The 11,761-nt window shown below is 52.8% G+C and overlaps 1 pseudogene; it reads left to right on the forward strand.

Moving 5' to 3' along the window:
* The first annotated feature begins 1,115 nt into the window (after nt 1–1,115).
* LOC140898245 (C-type lectin domain family 2 member B-like) lies at nt 1,116–8,247 on the forward strand (annotated as a pseudogene).
* The last annotated feature ends 3,514 nt before the right edge of the window (nt 8,248–11,761 follow it).

Here is an 11,761-nt window from a genome sequence, read left to right on the forward strand (position 1 = left end):
ATTAGAGCTCTTGGGACTAAGATCCAACCCGCCCCCCCCCCACTGCCTGAGCGCCCCCCCCCCCTTTGCTGTCAGCCCAACCGAGATCACTTTAGCAGCCCACAGTCGGAGAGGGAGGCAAACCAGCGAGGAACCGACCTGCTCTGCAGTGAGACCAGTGGAGATGGGGGGTCTGTGGGCAGGAGAGAAGAGCTGGGCACATGGAGATAAAGTTCTGCCCCCAGGGAGAGGGAATAAATCTGTCTGGGGGTGGAGGAGCGGGCGGGGTGCGGGAGGTTACAAACCCAACTACAACCCCGATGACGTGGGACCCTGTTTATTGCCATCTTGGCTCCTCCTTGCTGAAGTTCAGGATTACTATCGCTCTCCCCTCGGGCACAACCATCCCGCGTCTGACTCGGTCCGGCCAGCCCGGGGTCTTCTGCCTCCGGGAGCCGCCAGTCCCGGCTGCTTGGAGGGAAGGGACCGGGAACCCGGCAGCAGACAGCTGGGGGGGGGCGGGGGGGCTTCTCCCGGAGAAAGCCTGGGGGTGCCCTGCTGTGAGAGCTGATCCCCAGCAGCAGGGACAAGTCTGAGAACCAGGCACGTCATTTTGGACTGTCCGAGCCAGCCAGCGGGCGGGGCGCTGGGTTCCGGACACGCCGGAGGACCCTCCCCCTTGAGCCTTTGCTGAGGGCGGAAGCGGGTCAACAAGTGAAGTCACGGGTCAAAATGTTCAAATGTTTTATGGCAGGACTGTCACGCGTGGGTGGTGCCTGGCGGGTGGGGTCCTCAGCAGATCAGGTCTCTGAAGCCCTGGGGGATGGAGGGGCCATGGCGTTTAAGGGGGTTCAATCATCATGGCACCGCCTCTGGCTGGGGGTTGGGCTGCTGGGCAGGGAACGAGAAACCACAAATCGCGCCCCTCCCCTCCCCCACTGACCTGTCCTGCTGGGTCCATCTCGACTTTCAGATCGGCTGGAGAGCCCGGAGCAGGGTGCGGGGGGAAGCAGGGCCGGGACCCCCGCCCCAGCTTGGCTTCGCTGCTGCTGAATCGGACCCAGTCACAGAGAGGAGTCGACCCCAGCCCAGCGCCTCCAGCAGCGTGTGCAGCCCGAGCGTCGCTGAGAGAGATGATGAGGCCAGCACCTGGACCTGCTGGGAGCGAAGAGCCACTGCAGGAGTGGCCTGTTGAGGGCAATGGACACCTGGAGACTGGAGGAGAGCCAGGTAATGGGGTGTCGCTGCTGGGAACAGGCTGGAGAGAGACACTGAGGCTGCCCCACATGGGGCCAGGCTCTCAGTGGCAGCAGCCAGTGCCCAGCAACGCCCCGTCTGTGGGCAGCAGGGACTGGATCACACCCAGGGGCTCTCAGGGCACCGATCCCCGGCTCACAGCTGCTGTCTGGCGCACACAGCGGAGGCCGTGAGGCTGTGCAGGGCCCTCCTGGGCTGGGTGTGTCAGACCCCTTGTGACAGCCCTGGCCCATCTCTGCCTGGTTCATTCTCCCTCCTTCTGCTGTGTATGGCCAGTGTGAGACCCCAGTGTGTGGGGACAGGGGCACTCGGCAGTGTGGGCCCAGCCAGCGCTCGGCAGGGGGCAGAATGGGGGTGGGGATGGTGGGGGGGCAGTTGGAGCAACTGCCACCAGGACATGCAGGTCCTTATCTCTGTGCCCCTGAGCTCACCAGGCCTCCTGGCAGCCTGGCTGGGAGTGCCCAGGGGAGGGCACTGGGCTGAGGGGAAGGAGAGGCCAGCCCCAGCCTGCCTGGCCCTCCGGGCTCCTCTCCCAGAGCGTCTGAGGGAAGGAGCAATCGACAGAACGGTGCATGTTCGAGTCCAGTGGTTCTCAGCCTTTCCAGAGGACTGTTGCCCTGTCAGGAGGCTGATTTGTCTTGCACTCTCCTAAGTTTCATCTCACTTAAAAACAACTTGCTTCCAAAATGGGACATAAAAATACAAACATGTCACAGCCACTATTCCTGAAAAATTGCTGACTCTCTCATTGTTGCATATTTAATTATGAAATAGATCAATTGGACTATCAACACTGTACCTTTCCGTATATAGTCTTTCGAGCAGTATAAACGAGTCATTGTCTGCATGAAATTTTAGCTTGTACTGACTTAGTGCTTTTTATGTAGCCTCTCAATGAGTTGATGTGCCCCGTGGAAGACCTCTGCTTACCCCCAGGGGTACATGAACCGGTGGGTGAGAACCACTGTTCTAAGGCAGCTCCAGCCCTGGGGCTGTCGGGGAGACGTGTCCTCGCGGCCCTGCCTGAAAAGTCTTTCTGTTTCAGACCCTCGTCCTAACTGCAGGTAATGTAACTACAAGACATGTACAATTGTGCTCGCAGTCGCCCTCGCAATCATGTTCTTAGTTCTTATCATTCTCCTGGCAGGTGAGTTCTCGCCCTTCCCTTCCCCCTCTCTGCACATCCCATTCCCCCTGGAGCCACCACACTCAGTCTCTCCTCCTGGCCTGTCTTCTGCCCCTGGGACAGAGGATTCCAGGGGGATGTTCCTCCAAGACCCTCCTCCTGCTCCCTCTCAGATCCCGACCCTCCTCCTGCTCCCTCCCAGACCCCTGCACCTGGGCACTCTCTGTGTCAGGACTGACATTAGCTCCCCGCAGCCCATCTCTGAGCCCTTTGGGTCCAAGTCACTGTTGCCGGGCCCCAGGGCAGCAATGAGCTGGGCCCTCTGCCTGCAGCGTGTCGCCCTGAGGTGCCAGCCTGGCCTTCCTGCATCCCCGGGTTGTGCCCAGTGCTGGGCAGGTGCTGGCGTGTCACTGAAAGGAGCCGTGGAACGCAGTACGGACACCTCCCTTAACGCAGCGTGAAACCCACCCACTGGTGACCTCGGCAGGGCAGGGTCTCGTCGTGCTATTGACGTCCCGCCTGCACAGACAGCGTGTGCGAGCGCAGATGGCAGCTGCTTATGGTGACCGTGAAGCTGGCTGGCTGCGCTGGACAAGCCGGGCAGCGGGCGTTCGGTCTCCTGAAGGGAAGGGAGTTTGTTCCCGTCTTCATCTCAACCTGCCTCTCCAGGGAAGCAAAGCGCAGAGCAGGGGGAGGGGGCAGCAGTCCAGGCTAGCAGAACTCCTTGGAGTACTAGACCTGGCAAATCATGTTGAAGTTAATCTCCTACCCATTAATTATTGCCCCCCTGCTGGCCCCCTGGTAACTGTCCCCTCCCTCTGCAGCTCTCTGCCCACCCCGTGTTGTAACTGTTGAGCTTGGGCCCAGCTCTCTGTCCTGAGCTTCATGGCATGAGCGGTTTGTCAGCTGCATCCCTGTTGAATGTGAACCCAAGAGAGTGAGAGCAGAGTCAGATAACCCCCCTCTGGGGCTGGATTCCCAGCGTCCTCCTGGCTCCCTCACGGCCTTTCAGTACCCACCCTGGTTCGAGGTGTCTCAGAAGCCTGGGGCGCAGGGGCTGATCTCCCCCTGTTCTCCTCGTTGGCGGGTGGTGGGTCTCGCTCACACCACGTGTCGCTGTCTCATTCTCAGTGTGCAGACCTAAGCTTCTGTCACCTGAACCGGGGCCCGTCGCTGGGTCGGATACCGAGGGAAATGCTACTATTTCTCTGAGGCTGAAAGGAACTGGACCTGCAGCCTGACCCACTGCTCTGCGCTCAGCACCTCCCTGGCTGAGATCAACAGTAAGCAGGAAGTGGTGAGAGATGCTCGAATTGCAATGTTCTGGTCTTGGCTCAGCAGCTGCTGCAGGAGAACCTGGGCTCGAGGAGCAGCTCTGAGTAAATGAGCTTCCAGCTGCTGAATGCCAGGCCTGGCTGGCTGGCTGGCCCGGGGCACCTCTAGTGTCCTTGTCTGACTGCAGGAATCACTCACTGTCAGCCCTCTCAAAAGGAGACCGCCCCTCTCTCGGGCTAGGCTGGCTTGAGTGTCTTCTGGGTGGTGTGGGGCCAAAGGGGTACTGAGATCCCAGATTGACTTGAAGAGCCAGTGCTCTTGGGTAGCCAGATGAGGATGGGGGGGCTCCTCTTAGCCCTGGCCCCTTCTGGCTGAGGATTTGGTGGCTCTACTCTCATCCCTGGCCCTTCCCAGCATCCCTTATTGAGCTCAGCTGGGCTCTTTCCTTCCCCTTCCCCTCTGATGGGGAAGGGAGCTCAGCTGTTCTGTAAGGCGAGGCTTTGACACAGAATGTGGCCTTCTATGGAGAGGTGCGGGGGCAGCTTAGACCCGGCAGCACCCAAGAGCTGTTCCAGCCCAGGGCAGATTGGTGTGAGGGGGAGCTGGGTTTGGGATGGGAAAGTTAATACTGAATTACCCAGAGCTGGGCAAGAGGGAGGCGAAAATCCCCAGCTGTTCCCTGAAAACAGAGCCCTTCAGTGAATCCCTGTGATTCTCTGGTGCACAGAGCCTGTGCTCTGACCCCACCTCTCCCTCTGCTGTTTTTAGGCTTTCCTGCTACGCTATAAAGGCAGATTTGACCACTGGATTGGCCTCCGGAGGGACCCTGGGCAGCTCTGGAAATGGGCCGATGGCTCCAAATTCAACAACCTGTAAGTCCTCTGTGAATTGCCTGGGCTTTGGGTCCCTGGTGTCTGAGATACCGAGTTCAGCAGACTCACCAGTCAGTGCTATGTACTCTGTGTATTAGTGATGGGTGGAAGCAAGTGTTGTCTGCTGGGAGACTGGCCAAAGCTTTCAGATCTGTCTGGCTTTAGTGGGGCCATCTGCGTTAAAGACGCCTGATAGTCACAAACGCTGAGTGCCTGGGGCTGCCATGAGAACTGGGGTACAGTAGAGATGGCCCAAATGACATCCCAAGAGGGATTTCAGTGGGATCTGGGTGTGATCAAATAACCAAACCCCAGCTGAGCCGATAGCAGGGTTTGACCCTGGACCATCAGCACTGAAAGAACGGCAGAGTAGGTCACACTGGCGGGAGAGTGGCACTATATGTCCAGGAAAGCATAGAGTAAATATCTTAAATGAATCCAACTGTATGCTAGCATCTCTCAGAATAGAAATTCCATGCTTGAAGAATAAGAATCTAGCAGCAGGAGTATACTACTGACCAGGATGGTGACTGTGAAATTTACAGAGATTAGAGAGGCTACAAAAGCAGAAAACTGAATAATAATGGGGGTTTTCAGCTATCCCCATATTGTCTGGGAACATGTCCCCTCTGGATGGGATGCAGAGAAGTGATTTTTAGACACCATCAATGACGGCTTGTTGGAGCAGCTAATCCTGGCACCCACAAGGGAAGGGGTAATTCTTGATTTAGGCCTAAGCGGAGCACAGGGCCCGGTCCAAGTGGGGAATGTAGCTGAACTGCTCTGTAATAGTGACCATAATGTAATTAAATTTAACATCCTTGTGGGCGGGGGGGAAATGCCAGGTTGTTAGAGGCAAAAAACAAGCATCCTTTAAAAAACGTTAGGCAAGGGATAGAGAAAAAGGCATAAAATATCATCATGCCACTGTATAAATCCATGGTACCCCCACACCTGGAGCACTGTGTGCAGATCTGGTTGCCCCATCTCAAAAAGGATCTATTAGAATTAGAAATGGTACAGAGGCAGGCAACGAAAATGATTAGAGATATGGAACAGCTTCCATATGAGGGGAGACGACTAAGGGGGGATATAAGAGGTCTATAAAATCATGAGTGGGGTCGAGAAAGTGAAGAGGGAAGTGTTATTTACTCCTTCACATAATGCAAGAACTGGCAGTCACACAATTAAATGAAAAAAAAGAAAAGGAGGACTTGTGGCACCTTAGAGACTAAACAATTTAGTTAAGAATAAGCTTTCGTGAGCTACAGCTCACTTCATCGGATGCATTCAGTGGAAAATAACAGTGAGTAAATTTATATACACACAGAACATGAAGAAATGGATATTCAACATGCATACTGTAAGGAGAGTGATCACTTAAGATGAGCTATTACCAGCAGGGGAGTGGGGTGGGGGGAGAGAGAGAAAACCTTTTGAAGTGATAATCAAGGTGGGCCATTTCCAGTACATTTCCAGGAGTTAACATGAGCGTCTGAGGAACAGTGGGGGAGCGGGGGGAGAAATAAACAAGGGGAAATAGTTTTAAACACCCATTTTTTCATGTTCTGTGTATATATAAATTTACTCACTGTTATTTTCCACTGAATGCATCCGATGAAGTGAGCTGTAGCTCACGAAACTTATGCTCAACTAAATTTGTTAGTCTCTAAGGTGCCACAAGTCCTCCTTTTCTTTTTGCGAATACAGACTAACAGGGCTGCTACTCTGAAACCTGTCACAATTAAATGAATAGGCAGCAGGTCTGACACAAACAAAAGGAAGTATTTCTTCACACAACATACAGTCAACCTGTGGAGCTTGTTGCCGGGGATCTTGTGAAGGCCAATAGTATAACTCTGTTGAAACAAGAAGTAGATCAGTTCACAGAGGATAGCTCGACCAGTTCCTATCAGCCAGGATGGTCAGGGATGCAACCCCATGCTCTGAGTGTCCATAAACATCTGACTGCCCAGAAGCTGGGTGGGAATTGGATGGATCACTCGATATGGACCCTGTTCTGTTCATTCCCTCTGAAGCACCTACCACTGGCCAGTATCGGAGGAAAGGACACTGGGCTAGATGGGCCATTGGTCTGACCCAGTGTGACCAGTCTTAGGTACTTACAGCTGAATGGCATTTTTAAAAAAGCCCTTTGCGATTGATGGGAAGCTGGAAAATGTGCCCAGAGGAGGCTTAGAAAACAAGTCAGTTCATGACCTGTTTGATCCGGGTCAGATATTTTCACATATTCCAGCAAGGATGCCCTGATGTCGGCAGCAGTCTGTCTTTGTGATTGCCTCATGAGCCCATCTGTTAGCAGGCCTGTTTGGGGTGTGTCCACACCACAGCTGGCACCATGCCATTGCAGAGAAACTAAATGAATTCTTTGCAGCAGTCTTCACGGCTGAGCGTGTGAGGGAGATTCCCAAAGCTGAGCCGTCCTTTTTAGGTGACAAATCTGAGGAACTGTCCCAGATTGAGGTGTCATTAGAGGAGGTTTTGGAACAAATTGAGAAACTAAACAGTTACAAGTCACCAGGACCAGGAACTCAAATGTGAAATTGCAGGACTACTAACTGTAGTCTGTAACCTATCATTTAAATCCGCTTCTGTACCCGATGACTAGAGGACAGCTAATGTAACGCCAATTTACCGAACTGGGTAAACAGGCATCTCAGTGGGGTGTTAACCCTGAAATCTGCCACCCTGTGGGCGCCCACCCCAGCAGAAGGCTCTGGGTGCATCGTTGCCATCCCCTCAGAGCTTTTCCGGGGTGATGCTGGTCGGGGAGCCATCCACAGCCATCTGCTCAGGTGGCTGTGAGCTGGGTTCTCCCTTCTCTGGGACAGATCTCACCCCGAGCCAGAGGCTGGTGGCCTGAGGGCAGGGAGATCCCGGCCTGCCCAAAGAGTAGTGCTGGGCCTCCTCCCAGCCCATCACATGACTACTGTGAGTCCCCAGGATGGGACCATGGGGGAGGATTTGCCAGTGGGCCTGGACCCCACCCTGTTTCCGGGTGGGAAGCGCTGGCCTCCAGCTCTCACGGGAAGCTCTGTGTGAGTGGCTGGGGTCACACCATGGCTGCTGGGTTTGTGCTGCCTGCATTTCACTCCAGCCGCCCCCTGCAATACAGCCTGTCCTGACAGGCCTCTGGCCTGAGAGCTGATGTAAACTGTCCAGGGAGCCCTGGACCCAGCTCTTCTGTGCGGCATTACGGCTGCTCCTCGCCACGCTGAGAGTCACCTGGAACCTGCGCCCGGGGCAGTTTGGGTGGGTTGGGCCTGCAGGGGCCCATCCAGACCCAGCTGGGTGTGTGGGGGGTGGGGGGGAGAGTAGGAACTGGGTTAATACCCACCCGGCATAAATGCTCCATGGAGGTCAGTTGATCTTCGAACCTTTCCTGGCCTTGCTGCCCCACTGCCCCCTTTCTAGCTGGGGCCTGTGGCAGGTGCAGGAAGGGGAATCATGAGGGGCTGTGAGTGCAGCAGCTCCCTGCACTGTGCGAGAGCGTCTCTCCCTGCCTGTGGCTGATGGGAAATGTCCAACTCCTACCTGACACCAGCTCCCTGGCTTCTGTCTTGCAGGTTTCCGATCGGAGGAGGAGGAGACTGTGCGTATCTGAACGGTCTGAGTGCGGTCAGCAGCTTGCGATGCAGCAGTGAGAGACCCTGGATCTGCACGAAACCCGGTGCATTTACAGAGGCACAGGAGGCTGCCGTGGACGGGGGCTGGTAACAAGAGTATTATAGAATCGAGCCCTGGAAAAGCCGGACTGTGATTTCTTGTGACCGTCACATCTGAGCAATTCCGGAATATCGGGGAATGCTCTGCGCATCACTGGGCAGAGCACTGTGGACTCAGGTGGAAACCAGAGATGCTATTTGCACATCTTCTCCCCCAACCCGTGCCGTCTCTTTTTCCGCCAGTGGAACGGCTCAAATCCAGCCTTTCCTACCCTTCCTCAGCTGGACCAGGAACTCTGCCTAACTGAGCCAAGGCACCAGCCTCAGCTTTCGCTGCCCTGACATTCCCTCACAGAAGCTTTTTACTACAGAAAATTATGTATGGAATCTTTTAAAAATATTCCTCATTCCCATTTTATGGTCTGGAATAGAGCTGAGGGGGGATGTTCTCCATTTCCCCCCCCCCCCAGCAACTTTTTAACAAGATTTTTTTATGGGTCAGTTTTTGGGGTGTTTTGAAAACCCAATTGATTTTGAAGTTTGCAGGTTTACACCACCAGTTCCTGGTTTTTGTTGCCAGATATTGCTTTGGATGAAAGAATGAACATTTTAAACTAGTTTGAATTTTCCATTTTTTAAGAGCGCTGCACCTGCCAAGGGAGTAGGACCCCTGTTACACTCCTCTTGGGACACCTAGGGCCTGGAACGTAGGAGTAAGAGGAGAAATGTCTGTTCTCTCCCTTCCTGGAGCCCAGTGGGTTTGAAAGGGGCAGGGAGGGGGTAGGTGTGACATAGACAAACCAGGTGCCAGGTCATGCCAAAGTCCCCATGTCTGCTATAGATGCTTTTGTTACACAACTAAGCTACAAAGTTTCAAAAGGTATGTATGTTCACCAGCTTTAGCCTTGTAAATAAATCTTATTTCCTTTTTAATAAATTGTCATATAATAAGACTGGCTACGTGCACTGTCTTTGGTGTGACGTCTAAGGTGCAGTTCACCTGGGGTGCCTGGACCTGTGGGACTGGGAGTAACCTGAATACTGTTGTGATTCTGAGTGTGAGAGACCATCTGTCTCTCAAAGGCAGGCTCACCTGGGTTGCGAGACAGATCGGAGAACCCAAGGGGACTGCATGGCTAGGCTGTTAGGATGCCGGGAGAGGTTACCCTGCATGTTTGGTTGGTGAAATCTAGGTCTAGAATTCTCAGCCAGTTTGGATTTGTGCCCTGGTTCCCAGCAGTCTGCCCTGAGGTTGGCGCGCACTCTCTCAAGACACTGCGGACAGCGCTATTGCACGGCCTTGGCTCCAGTTCCCTCCTTGCAGGAGAGAGGAGCTGAGCCTGCCCAGAGATGGAGTTTGGGGGAAAGATGTATGTGACCCAGGGACCCCTTGGTGCCAAGTGGCAGGCAGCACAGAAGGTTTTCCAGGAATCCCCTGGGTCTGATCTTTACATCAGTCGTTTTAAACCTTTCCAGATGACTGTACCTCTTTCAGGAGCAGTGTAAACAAGTCACGATCTGAAATTTTAGTTTGTACTGACTTCGCTAGTACTTTTTATGTAGCCTGTTTTAAAACTAGGTAAATATCTGGATCCACTTCCTGGACACTACAGTGCTAATAAACAGTGGTCACATAAACACCACCCTATACCGGAAACCTACTGACCGCTATTCCTACCTGCATGCCTCCAGCTTTCACCATGACCACACCACACGATCCATCGTCTACAGCCAAGCTCTGCGATACAACCGCATTTGCTCCAACCCCTCTCACAGAGACAAACACCTACAAGATCTCTGTCAAGCTTTCTTACAACTACAATACCCACCTGCAGAAGTAAAGAAACAGATTGATAGAGCCAGAAGAGTTCCCAGAAGTTACCTACTACAGGACAGGCCTAACAAAGAAAATAACAGAACGCCACTAGCCGTCACCTTCAGCCCCCAACTAAAACCCCTCCAACGCATTATTAAGGATCTACAACCTATCCTAAAGGATGACCCAGCACTCTCACAAATCTTGGGAGACAGGCCAGTCCTTGCCTACAGACAGCCCCGCAACCTGAAGCAAATACTCACCAACAACCACATACCACACAACAGAACCACTAACCCAGGAACTTATCCTTGCAACAAAGCCCGTTGCCAATTGTGCCCACATATCTATTCAGGGGACACCATCACAGGGCCTAATAACATCAGCCACACTATCAGAGGCTCGTTCACCTGCACATCCACCAATGTGATATATGCCATCATGTGCCAGCAATGCCCCTCTGCCATGTACATTGGTCAAACTGGACAGTCTCTACGTAAAAGAATAAATGGACACAAATCAGATGTCAAGAATTATAACATTCATAAACCAGTCGGAGAACACTTCAATCTCTCTGGTCATGCAATCACAGACATGAAGGTCGCTATCTTAAAACAAAAAAACTTCAAATCCAGACTCCAGCGAGAAACTGCTGAATTGGAATTCATTTGCAAATTGGATACTATTAATTTAGGCTTAAATAGAGACTGGGAGTGGCTAAGTCATTATGCAAGGTAGCCTGTTTCCTCTTGTTTTTTCCTACCCCCCCCCCCAGATGTTCTGGTTTAACTTGGATTTAAACTTGGAGAGTGGTCAGTTTGGATGAGCTATTACCAGCAGGAGAGTGAGTTTTTGTGTGTATGGGGGTGGGGGGGATGTGAGAAAACCTGGATTTGTGCAGGAAATAGCCCAACTTGATTATCATGCACATTGTGTAAAGAGTTGTCACTTTGGATGGGCTATCACCAGCAGGAGAGTGAATTTGTGTGGGGGGGTGGAGGGTGAGAAAACCTGGATTTGTGCTGGAAATGGCCCACCTGATGATCACTTTAGATAAGCTATTACCAGCAGGACAGTGGGGTGGGAGGAGGTATTGTTTCATATTCTCTGTGTATATATAAAGTCTGCTGCAGTTTCCACGGTATGCATCCGATGAAGTGAGCTGTAGCTCACGAAAGCTCATGCTCAAATAAATTGGTTAGTCTCTAAGGTGCCACAAGTACTCCTTTTCTTTTTGCGAATACAGACTAACACGGCTGTTACTCTGAAACCTGGATGAGTTGATGTATCACCTGGAAGGTCTCTGCATATCGCCAGGAGTACATGTTCCCCTGATTGAGATGCCTGATAGTCACAGTGGTGTACAGAATAGTTCACCAAAGGGGGCATGTGAGGTCTGTATCAAGGGCCAGTAGCCCAATGGTCACCATAATTGGAGCAAGACCTCTGTACGGATACTATGTAAGGAGCAGTGTCTCTAGACGGACAATGGTGCCCTTAAGGTCTTGGAGTTAAGGCAGGTCACGGGAGGTGATGTACCTCAGATGCTCCTTTCAGACAGGAGACAACTGAGGTTACCTCCCTGTCCGGCCCTCTGTGTATTGTGAGCCTGACATAGGATGTCTCTTTGCGCACTGAGCCAGGTGCAAAATTAGATTGCAAAATCCACAAAAAAGGGAAATCTACAGGAAGAAACTTACAGCAGGGGGCTGTGTGTGTGTCCATCTGTGGTGTTTAAGCATAAAGACAA

The sequence above is a fragment of the Lepidochelys kempii genome, chromosome 14 (genome assembly GCF_965140285.1).
Source record: "Lepidochelys kempii isolate rLepKem1 chromosome 14, rLepKem1.hap1, whole genome shotgun sequence".
In the NCBI taxonomy this organism is placed as follows: domain Eukaryota; kingdom Metazoa; phylum Chordata; order Testudines; family Cheloniidae; genus Lepidochelys; species Lepidochelys kempii.